This window comes from Lonchura striata, chromosome 13 (assembly GCF_050655825.1).
Source record: "Lonchura striata isolate lonStrDom1 chromosome 13, ASM5065582v1, whole genome shotgun sequence".
Taxonomy (NCBI): domain Eukaryota; kingdom Metazoa; phylum Chordata; class Aves; order Passeriformes; family Estrildidae; genus Lonchura; species Lonchura striata.
This window is the reverse complement of record NC_140715.1, coordinates 14,469,531-14,481,926: the sequence shown is the minus strand read 5'-3', so window position 1 is coordinate 14,481,926 and position 12,396 is coordinate 14,469,531.

Genomic DNA, 12,396 nt, shown 5'->3' with positions numbered 1-12,396 from the left:
GGAGTCAGCCCCGAGTCCCGGGGAGCTGAGGAAAGCCAGCAGGCTGCACCAGGAGAGCTGGTTATCATGGCTCTGGGAGGTGCAGTGATCCATCTCCAAGGCCATGTCCCATCCCAGGGGACAGCACTCCTGTCCCAGCAGCCTGGCAGAGCCCAAAGGAGCCAAGCCAGTGCTGTAACAAAGTGCAGCTGCCCTGGCTTTAACTGATCCAGAATGAGCTCAGGAGGTTGAAGCTGGGGCTCTCTTAACCCTTCAAAGGTCACAGCCTGAAGTATCAAGTGGCTGGAATTTCACTGCCTTGGGGCAAATGCCATACAAGGGGTTATGTCAGGACTTGAGGAATAAGCTGGCCTCTTTGAGCTTTCAGACCCAGACAGTCAGCAAGGGTGGAACAGAACAGCCCTTTCCCTGTTGGAGCAGAAATCCAGCCTTCCCGTGCCTGCACAGCAGGAAAGAAACTCGCCTGTACTTTCCAAGTGGAAATTCTCCCTGTGGTTTGCGCTGACTGAGGACACAGTTTGCAAACCTGAAAAAAAAAAAAAAAAAAAAAAGATAAATAGAAAACTAACAGACAGATCTGGATCCAAAACCAGCACCAGCCTGACCCAAGTGCTACAGATATCTGCAGAGATGGTTCCTTTTGGTGCAGTTACTCACTGAGCCATGTCCTACATTCAAGAGAGGAAAGATGGGGCACACAAAGACTTCTGTAGAGATTTGTGCTGTCCTGTATGTTTCCCTGACCCTTACTTTTGTAAGAGAAACAAACTGTGGCACAAATACTGCATTAAGTATTTGTGGCTGAAATGTACAAAATGCAAGTAGAGATAAAAAAGGTGACAAGCCAGGGATCACCATGACTACTCCAGTCACACACCTGGAAACAGCCTGGACTTGGAACACTTTGTGAGGTGTAGCTGCACCTGGAGCTGCTTCTACTATAGCTAATAGTGACACTGGAAACCCGTGGAATTAAACTCATCCTACAGCACAGAATCATGAAATCACAGAAAATTCTGAGTTGGAAGGGACCCACAAGGATCTCTGAGTCCAACTCCTGTGACAGGAGAACCCCAAGAATTACAACATGTGCCTGAGAGTGTTGTCCAAATGCTTCTTGCAATCAGGCAGGCACTGTGGCCACTTCCCTTGGGAGCCTCTTCCAGTGCCAAACACCCTCTGGATATTTGAAAACATCCAACCTGAGCCTCCCCTGACACAGCTTCACATCATTCCCTCAGGCTCCATGTGTGAAGGCTGGTATTTCACAAAAGTCATCAGCTAAAATCAGCCCTGCAAAGGAAAATTTAACCATGTAACTGAGGGCTTTGAGCCGTGTTCAGGTACCCAGGGTGGTGGGGCTGATGAAGTCACCATTCCCAGTGGGAATCTCACACACAGGTCTCTGCCACAGCAGTTCAAGCACCCCCAGAATTACTGCTGGGGGGGGATCTTATCATGGGTCTGGCACCAAGAGTGTTCCAAAGTGTCAGGCTCCACCCGTCCGCCCTGCTCCAACTTGAGGAGCAGCTCCCAGACTGCCCGTACTCCCTGCGGAGCATCCTTTTGTCACAAAATCCCATCTATTTCAAAGATGAATTCAGTAAAATCTTGCCCAACCTCCAGCGAAGAGACAATGCCGAGGGAAACCCCTCGAGGTGCGCATCTCCCCGCGGCCGGAGGGAGGGCAGAGGGCAAGGGAGCCGACACATTTGTCTGCCCCTGAAACCGTGAGAGGCGCGTCCTCCCCTCCCTCCCCGTCCTCCCCTCCCTCCCCGTCCTGCCCACTCCCGGCCGATCCCATCCCCGTCCTGCCCATCCCTGCCGCGGCAGCGGCGCGGAGCGGCCGGCGGGGGGAGCGATGCGGCCGGCGATGGAGGAGGCTGCGGGAGGCTCTGCCGGAGCTTGGGCAGGCTGTCCCGGGGCACAGGGAGACGGGAGGGACCCGCTCCCGCACCCCTCAGCTGAGGGCTCTGCCCTTCCCAGCGGAGCGGCTCAGAGCCCTGGTCCCTTTAGGGCTACGTCCCCAGAACGCTTGGCTGCCCCATCCCATTGCATCCCATCCTATTGCATCCCATTGCATCCCATCCCATCGCATCCCATCGCATCCCATCGCATCCCATCGCATCCCATCCCATCCCATCCCATCCCATCCCATCCCATCCCATCCCATCCCATCCCATCCCATCCCATCCCATCCCATCCCATCCCATCATTTGCTAAACCCTTTAGACACAAAGCAGTTGACCAGATTTAAGGCTAAGTTTGGCCAGAGGGTCTACTCTAAACCTCATGACTCAATGGGAGGCTCTTTCTTACCCTTTGTACTTTTATCTTTTTGTGTCCCTTGTCTCCAAGCAAATCCTTTTAAGATGATTTTGGTCAATTTTCCTCTGTATGCTTCATCCATGTAGGAAGTGATAGAGTGGATGTTGCCCATCAAACTCTGTTAAGTTGCAGTTTGACAAACTTACATTCAAACTTGCTTTTGCTGATATCTTTGTCTTTAAGTGACCTAAGCCACTCATTCAAGACCCCATCCCATCTCACCCTGAGGTGCCCGAGCCCCCCAGCCCTTCTGGAGCACAGAGCATTTTGCAGTCTAAAGCACTCATGGCTTATATGATTCCAGGCTTTGTGTTTTGCAGCTCAGTCTGTCTTCCTCAGCACCATTCCCTCTACGTTTTGAACCTACTAGCTGGTCTTAACTGGATTGGATGGGGCAGAAAACCACAACCATGGCGTTCCTCTGGGTAGCCTGAGGACAGAGAGAGGATGCAGACAGACAGACAGACAGACAAGTACTTCACTGCACAGTGATGCTGAATTCTAACAGGAGCTGGGCTTGGCCTGGTGCTCTGGTGCCAGGTAATTGCACAGTAAGTAATTATTTGTGTCAGGGTTTATCCAGGTTCTGCACTGCCCGTGGAGAACTTCCTTTACTTTCTATGTTATGTCCTACCACATAAACAAGGGCCATTTCCCAACTGAGCCCATTTCTTGTCAGGCTCACTATTATGCTCCGAATCAAAGAAACTCTGATTCTGTGATTCTTGGGAAACAACACGCCCCAGGACACATTTTTATGTGCATTCCCTACATTTTTCTTAATTTCATATTCCTTTTGATTGCTACTCCATCTGGATTCAAGAGACTGCACAAATCTCTTGTTATTTCTTGTCCAAACACCTCACTGATCACCTTTACTGCCTGGGTTTTGGGGACTCAGCTGCCATCAGCTCTGGGGCCAAAATTCTCTGTGCACAAAGCCAAGCCTGACTGCAGCCTGATGGTGACTGTCTGCAGCTGCCCAGGGCAGTCGTGGCACCACAACCATGCCTGGCAGGACAATTCCTGGTGGCTGGGGCTGTACCTGACACTCACAGGGCTTTTCACAGCCAGGAGCAGTGTAAAACCACCACAGGACTCCTACACTGAGTATCTAGTGCTGACCAGCCATGTAATGCATTTCCTTCCCATGAAATGAGGAGTCTCTTGGAAACTGGAGGTTCTTTCTCCCCCAGCACAGATGTCCCCAGAACAGCTGCTTCAGCTCACAAGTGCCTGAACTGGATGCAGTCTGGAAGCTGGGTTAATATCTGGGTCAAGTAACACCACTTGTTTGCTCTGCTCCTTCTCCCTGAAGCATTTGCTATTGAGAGCAGAGATGAGTCAGGGCAGACCTTTGGTCTGACCCAGTCCTGCTGTTCTTCTGCACTAACCACACCTGCAATCACGTCCTGTCTGCTTGGGCTTGAGCAGCACCATTCACCCTGCAGGATTCCTGTTGTTTCCTCCTGGTCATGGTGTCCTTAATGAAAACCTTGCCTTATCTTCCATCAGATGATTCCCCCTTCACTTGAGAGCCAGCTCCAGGTTTTAGCTCTGGTGCGGATTTTCATGCCCTTCAAAGAGCCGTTCCCTATTCTGAGCACTGCCCACATGCTGTCTGTTTGGTGAGCCTTTATCCTGCTCCACAGGAATAATTTCCTTTTCCTTTACAGCTTGCTCATCCAGGATTATTTTACTTAACATGTCTTGTTTGCATCCTTCTCCTTTGCCTGGCAGCTGGCATCGGATGAACTACCTGTGGCAGGAAGAAACATGCTGTAATAATCAGAGGGGAAATCTGGAGGGCTCCAGAGGTTTGCTCCCCTTCAGAGGCAGATGCCCATATCCCTTGCACATTAACCATAACACAGGGCCTGTGCATACAGATATTCTCAAGCCAGTGCTGGCAAACTTCAACCCCTGGCCATGGAAACTCATTTCCCCTGGAGATTTTGGCATGGCAGAGAGACAGGAAGGAGAATGAATTTCCGTCTCCACATGCAAAGGGCAAAAGAGGAAGGGAGGAGAAGACCATCCTCCTCTCCTTGGCTGCCTCTGCCTAAAACCTGGCAGGGATGAAAGTGCTGCACCTAGAGCTCACACCTACAAAGCCCTGCCCGTGCTGCCCACAGGGACAGCCCTCCAGGGAGGAGAGCACGCGTGGGAGCCAAGCAGCCTCCACAGCCCTCGGCACTGCGGGGCTCAGCCCAGCACTGTGCCCATCCCTTCTCCTGCCACCTCCAGACCCCACCACCACCACACAGCTGCAGCGCCATGGCAGTGACCCCTGGCAGACCCAGTCCTCCTACTCTGGATGGTTTCTCTCCCCAGGGATGCTCAATTCTGGTCTGAAAAGCCAAATGTTAGCTGAGGAGGAGCTCCTTTGGAAAGGAGCTGGGCTGGGATGTCAGGGCACACCTTGCTGCTCCAGAAGCCAGCCCCCCTTCCACAGCCCCAAGCTCGGGGCTCTGCTGAGGGCTCCCCTTTTCCTCCACGCTGGAACTGTGGCTGGCTTCCCTGCTTCTGGCCTCCAGCCGTACCTTTAACATGTGTGGGCAAACCCAGGCTCCTGGATGCAACTTGGTTCAAGGCAAAGGTGTCGGGGCACGTTCCGTTTGGGAGAGAAGGAATGATTGAATTTCTGGGGAAAGGCCAGCCTTGGACTGCCAAAGCTGGGAGAGGCCTGGCTTCCTGATCCAGCCCTGTATGGAAAGCTTTGAATGGACCCAGGAGGAGGCAGCGAGGGATGGAATCAGCTCTGCTTGGCAGCCACAGGTACAGAGGAAACAAGATAGGGTTGAGACATGCCCCTGCTGCAAAAGGCTCCTTCTGTGAGGATGCCAAAGGATCTGTGAAGAGAGTGAATGAACCTGCTTTGGCATCCCTGTTTCTTTGTAAGTTTTCCTCTTTCCATCCAGGTGGGAGAGCAAAAATCTTCCCCTTCCATGCAGCCCAAACCGAGACCACATGGCAGAGCTGTGCTTCACACACACGTGTGCACACCCACGCACAAACAGGGGTTCTTGTCTTATTTGACAAGTTTCTGCTTCTCCTTCCATGCTCTGTTCCCTCTCTTGTTTCTCCCTGGGCTCAGCTCATCTTTGCACAGCTCCTCGTTAAGCTGAGAGTAAAGCTGACTCCAGGTGGCTCTGACCCTTCCCAGCCCCACGGGCACCACACCAGCCCCACAGAGAACAGGAGTGGGGCTTGTTAACCCAAGAGATAACTCTTGGTGAGTGGGTGCCTCTCTATGGGAATCATCCATTCAAACCCTGCTGTCAGCCAAACCCCATGTCCATCTCTGCACTCCCTCTCCCTGATTCTGTCCCATCCCACCAAGCCAGCTCCTTGGGGCCACAGCTGCCCAAAACTGGTCCCTACACAGGTCTGGAGAGCTCCTCAGAGCTACTCTAAGCACCCCAGGACCCCTTTGTCCTGCCCGTTTTCCATCCTGCCTTCTCCAGAACCCAGCAGACTTCCCAGGAAATGCTGGAGGGGATTTTCTGCCTCTCTGTGCTGGGGTTTCCAGGAGCCAGAGAAACCTCCTACATATCTCCAGATCTAAATCACCAGAGACGTGCCACAGCCAGCAGCCACCCCAGCACTACCTCCATCCCTCTGGAGTGAAGTCAACCTTCCCCCAGAGCTAAACAGGAGGCTCTGCTCCCCACCTTCTTGGCAAGTCCACTGCTCACCCACAGGGGAATATCAGCCTTCATTCTCCTGGCCCCATCAGTCTCTCCTTCCCCCCTCAGCCTCAGGTGTTGGGAAAGAGCAGGCACTGATCTCTCAGCACGTTTTCCTACCAGGACCCTGCCGTGACCTCTGCCTAGAGACCTGCAGAGGAGCAAAGTTGAAAATCATGAGCACAAATGGAAAAGTCTCAGCTTTCCAGCTGAGTTGATTCATATGCAGGAATGGGATTAGCTGTGGTGTTCAGCTCTTATCTGAGTACTTTAATTTGAGCCTGCCTTGCTGAAGAAGAGATGGTTGGATTTCTTGTAGATTATTTAGTATCAGAAGTAGCCTGGCAATGACATTTTTCTTGCTTGCAGAACTCAGAATTAAGCCATGTGCTGCTTTGGGAGAGGTGGAACAATGATCACACAGGTGATCATTGAAAAAAACACCCAAAATCTCCACTGACTTCTACTCATTTCCAGTTTTGCTCATTTCCAGTGCGTCCCATTTCGCCTGACTCCAATGATGACAAGCAGGATTCCAGCACTGGGATGCATCAACTGACCAAGTTCTTCATCCTTTTATTTACTTTCCCATCCACCCACACGTGGCCAGGCTTCCATTCCCTGAAGAATCAGCCCCTCGGCGTTCTTGGAGACTCATCTACAGCAATAATCAGCACAGATGCCCTCAGCAGGGTTGAACTGTTTGCAGGAGGGAGTGCTGATTTTTTGGTGGGAATCCAGTGAATGATCTCATCCTAGGAAGGAAGCCAGAAATCACCATCTCCACTGGGCAAGTCAAGGTATTCACTGTCACTGTCAGCTGCACAGACCACCCCATGCTCTCTGCAGATGGTCTGACATGCCTCTCCACCCCTCTGTTCCACCATCACCTCCACCTCCACATTCTTCAGCTTTGATTTCTTGGCAGGAATAGTCAGGACTGCTGTCATGGCCGTGACTGCTATCCCACCAAATGCCAACTGGACATCAGGCAAGCTGGCCAAAAGGAGAAGAAAACCAGTTCAGAGTGGCAAAACAAACCCTGAAGAAGGGTGGCACAAGCAAGCAGTCTGTCTGATAAAGGCTGGGGTGGCACATGGTGTGGTGGGTGCTGCTGGGCCAGAGGCAGATTATGTATGTCCCTTCCTCATTTCCCTGCTTTCATGGTGGGAGGGCAGCCTGGCTATCCTCCACAGAGCTGGGGGCTGTTCTGCACTCCAGGTGTTATCCCAGTCACCCCTTCTTTCCCCCTTAGCAGGCCCAGGCAGCAGCACACCAATGGCACCATGGCTCTGGTGAAGCCCTCAGGATGTTCCTTCTCAGCCAGCAATGCAACAACTGCCCAGCACCATTCACTGCTTGCACCTCTCAGCTGAGCCCCTCCTGCCTCCCAGCCCTTTCCTGTCTGCCTCCCAGCTGTGCTTTCCAAAAAGGGGCTGCAGGTTCTGTGTTTGAAACCCAGGAGCCACCCAGCTCCTCTGACGGTCACACTCAGCCTCCATCCACCACGCTGCAGCCACAGCTCCACTTCACACCGAGCCCTCAGGCTTTGGCCTCCTGACACAGCTGCTCTCCTCCTGGAGGCAAGGGAGCACCTGCCAAGGTCACAGAGAGGGCAGGGAGGAGATGTGGTTTGTGCATGTCCACAGACAATGCTCCCACTGCCAGCGGTCAGAGGCTCAGACTGCATGGAGGAGATCCCTCCTCAAGGTCACTCCTGACCTCCATCAGGGATGCTCTGGGGTAGAGTGGAGCCCTGCTGGCCCACCTTCCTCTCACACATCAATCCTCTTAGAGAGATCGCATCTTTGTTCTCTATCCCACTGTGACATCTTTCCACTCCCCTGTGTGTCTCCATACAGCGCTCCAGACCTCTGCCCCTTCTTTCCAGACTCTACCACATTCACCACCTTAATTCTGCATTCCAGTGCCTCTTGCCACAGCCCCCCATTTCACACATCTCATCTAAGTATTTTTTCTCTCTTTCTATCCCTCACCAGCACATCCCTCACTAGCTCTGTTTCCATTTCCCTCCCCGGTTCCCCAAAACCACCTCCACCCCCATTCTGTCTGCTCCCAAGTGTTCTGTCTCCCTGCCTCCACCCTCAGATCCGACAGCACTGCCGACCTCACACGTGGCTTTCCCTGCCCACCTTCAACCCTCCCCTCTTCAAACTCTTTAGGAGGGCATGGAGCCATCAGAAAAAGTTCTGCCCTTTTGGAGAGAAATCAGCATGACCCAGATCCCCTTCACGAGTGTAAGAGCCAGCCAGAGGGAGAGGTACTTTGGATGGGTGCCTCCCTTTGGTGGGAGGAATTGGGGTCCACAGGCAACAGGTTTTGGTTTCCTGGGCTGGAAAGTCTTGTGGGACCTCCTATTCTCCATGCCTATCAGCCACTCTTTCCAGATAGCCCAGGGTACCCTCTGCTGAATGTGGTGCAGCTCCTTCTCTTTGTTTCTTTTCCAAACTTTGCAGTACCTTTGTTCCCTGCAGATCTCAAATTGCTGAAAGATTTATAAGACCGCAGTAAATCACAAGATGCAACACCCAAACAGGGGCTTTAATTATCATCATAAAGGTATTCAACATACATCCAAAAAGAGAGGGGGACTGCTCATCTCTCTGTGGGTATAATTCCCTGTTGATGTGTTTGGGTACATCTCTTCCCCCCACCCTGCATATTTGTATACCCGTGCATGAATTCATCTTTGAAGGCTTTACAAGAATGTAAAATCTCTGCCTTTTATGTGCTTCCATATCTTTTCTCATCTCGATTACCAGGCCTCCCCTTCAGTCATGTTCACGTTATGCCATGAAAGGCATGTGTGCACATCCATGGAGAGGAGCATAAACTGGTGTTTACTACCTCCAGACATATTTCCACATAAATACACTCTGCATCAACAGCTGCTTTTGCGCCTTACAGAGATGTTTTGACACATGCTAAGTGTTTATTCTATGTCCCTAAAACCATTCATTTCTGTACATGCACAACTTTGGCATGGTTTTTTCCACTGCTGCTGCCATATCCTTGGACCAGCACCGTTCCTCACCAGCCTGCCCCAGCCTCTGCACCCCGGCTGCCCAGCAGAAGAGAAAGCAGAGATGCAAAGACCTGGTGTATTTTACAGGTCACTTGTTTTATTTACAACACCTACCTTAGGTTAGCCTAAGATGCCCAAGCAGCTTTGAAGGCAATGCCTTGATCCTAAAAACACCCAAATGTCTGTTTTCTTTCCCTTGGAATTACCTCTGCCTTCAGAGCTGGCTCTCATCAAAGGCCTTGGCAGAGAACAGTTTCCCCCACCTTCAGTTTACTGTCTCCTGAGCCCTACACAGGTCCACATGTCTCTTTAAGAATAAAAGCACATTCAGGAAGGTTGGTGGAATGCCACACCTATATATTTGCCTTTACCCTCTGTTTACACAGTCCATACATGCAAAAATCCACCACAGAGGAAGACATTGGCCAGGTAAATCCGTGTGAGGAGTTCCCAGGGATTTGTCCACTTGTCCATCTGGCATTCACTTGCTCCCACTGCCTTGCTGGTCCATTCCTGTATAAACAAGAGCAAGCTGTGGCCATCCTGTTGCTGTTTCCATGTTCCCTACAGCCGTTCTTCCCTCAGGTAATTTTGGACAGAAATACTTGGGAAATTATAAACCACAGGGTAATACAGAGTGTCCTTTCAGTGCTGCTGGCAGCCAGGCTTTCTTTTCCCCATCCTCAGTGATTTCAGGTATGAAGAGAAAGGAGATAAATCAGAGATATCAGAACTCATGAGAGTCCACATATTCTCTTGTTCTGCCAGAAAACAAAGAGCAGAAGAATGTCAAATCCTGCAGCCAGGAAGCAAACGTCCCTGCTGTGCCCTGTGGGTTTCATGTCCATGCACACACTCTGCTGGACACACTGGGCCACATTTGGAGCCAGCCTGGCCAGCAGGCACACCAGCTGGCCTGACCTGCCCCACTCTCCAGGAGCTCTGCAAGCTTTGGCTCAAGGCACCAAACCTTGTTTTGTGAAGCAGGACCTGCCCTCACGTTACACCAGCCTTGGCACCGATGCTGATGGATGTCCTGCTTCCCAGGACTCACAGCCAGAGTCAGTGCGTGCCCAGCACAGTCACCCAGCACCTGCTTCATCCCTGAAACTCCAGAAGAGAGCACAGCCCAGCAGTGAGGTCCTGTTCACCTTAAATCCCTTGGATTCCGTGGTTTGAAGCCACCCTGAATAAGGCTCCTCAGGGGCTCAGTCAGAACAAGTGTCAGCTGTGTCACCCTCACCTGAGGATTCAGTCAAAACCACTGATGCCTCATGGGCCCTTGGTGCAGGAGCTGCAGAGGCTGATCTGATCTGATCTGATCTGATCTGATCTGCCCTGGCATGGACTCCAGAGGGCACTGAGAGAACTGTGCACAGCCAGAGGCTTTGGCTCTCCCCTTTCCAGCTCTGCATGCCCCAGGCATCCCTGTGCCCAGCCCAGGGAGCTCCCACCAGTGCCCACAGAGTCCCACTCCACTGCACTTTCCTGCCCCTTCCCATCTGCTGCAGAAGCATGCTCCCTTCTAATCCCTTTATAATTTCTCCCATTAACACAACATGCTGCTGTTGCAGATGGAAATCCTTTCCAAGTACCTAACAAAGCTATGCCCCATAATTTTCTATTCATTTGGGAATCCTGCACGTTGCAGAAATACACTGAGGTGTGCTAAGGACTGGCAGGGAGCACACAGTAGTGTCTAAAGTAGAATTTCCTCTATAACCAGCTTAGGGAGCATTAAGAGCATATTAATAGCAACCTGGGCCTGGCTAAGGATCAGCCAGAGCAGATCCACATGGGAACACCTCATGCTGCCACACTCCCCAGCAGCAGCAGCAGCAGGAGAGACACTGACACGCAGGGGTGTGTTCCCAGCTGCAGCCAGCCTGGGCTCCTCACACCCTGGGGCTGCAAGCAAGAACTTCTCCAGACTTAAAACTGGATGAAACACCTGGCCTCAAGCTTATCTGAGAGCAGACCTGTGTCTGGAGAGGCTCTGTGCAAGAGCCACAGCTCCTGTGCCTTTGTCCAGCTTTGAACAGTGTTAAATGAAGGGACAGGTGGTGGCAGATGGACACAGAGACAAGTATCTCAACCAGCTGGGTGTATTTTGTGACAACAGGGCAAAAGAGAGGGAGCAGGATCTGTCCTCTGAGCCCAGAAAAAGACATTAAACTGCATATTGTGCCCCTCATCATGCTCCTACAGTGCTGCTCAAGATGATCTCAGCCAAGCAGAGCCCCAGCTGAAGCACTGGGACACCTGAAGAATTACCCCTCCCTGGTTGTGCAACACTGGTGTGATTTGCATAACAGCAAACTATTGCCCAACAATCATATTTAGGCTGCTCACAATCACCCTTTGTACACACACACCAAGCCATGTCAGTATTGGCCAATATTTATTAGAACTCACCCATCTATCTGCCTGCCTGCATCTCTGCAACACTTGTGCAGCAGCAGACCAGAAGGCTGGGTTTCCCATGATCAGTCAAGGAACTGGTTATTTCTCAATTCCTGCTCTCCTGGTGCTTCAAATTCCTTATTTCAGGGACTTTACCCCTCTGATTTGACACCAAGGATGTTCAAGCTGTTCACCTGCAGATTACTCATTTGGCATTAAATAAAACTCTAATAAGAAAATGCAACTGAAGTGAGACAGGAAGAGCCCCTCAGAAGGCAGGATGACCCCAGCACAGCCCCTGAAGCAGACATCCCCTCCAGAGCCTGGTGTGTGAACCCTTAGGCCAATTCCCTGTGAATTGCCTATGAGAAGCCGCCTAATACCTGATGACTTCTAAAACTCAGTGTCAAATCGCCACCCTCAGCCCCAAGGGGCAGTAATGGCACACAGCATTCACTTTTTAGAGAAGCCCTGGGCACCATGGAGCTAAACCCTCCCTACAGAGCCACGGAGAGAAGGGGTGCACCAGAGTCTGGAGAGGTGGGGATGCTGAATGGGAAGATGATTTATTACAATATTCCAGCCTAGGCTTTAAACCTCAGCCTGGGGTGCTCTGGTGCCCTGGCAGAAGTTTCCTTTGCTTCCCATTTGCTGAGTACAAGCCAGCCAGGCCCAGCCCTCATTGTGAGAGGAGGGACACGGGTTTTACAGCAGAGATGGCCAGGAAATAAAACCCAGGAGAGGTTCGCTCTGGGTGGCACCCACCGGAGATAATTGCTGCTGGATACTTGCCTGGGGCTAGGGAGAAGTTCCTACATCAGCACGGAGGAGCTGCTCCCCAGGTACCCCTGCTCCTTCACCTCCACATCTCCCCCTTCCAGCCTGCACCGGGGGAAATTCAGCCACCAGGTGAGGTGGCTGCGAGAGGGT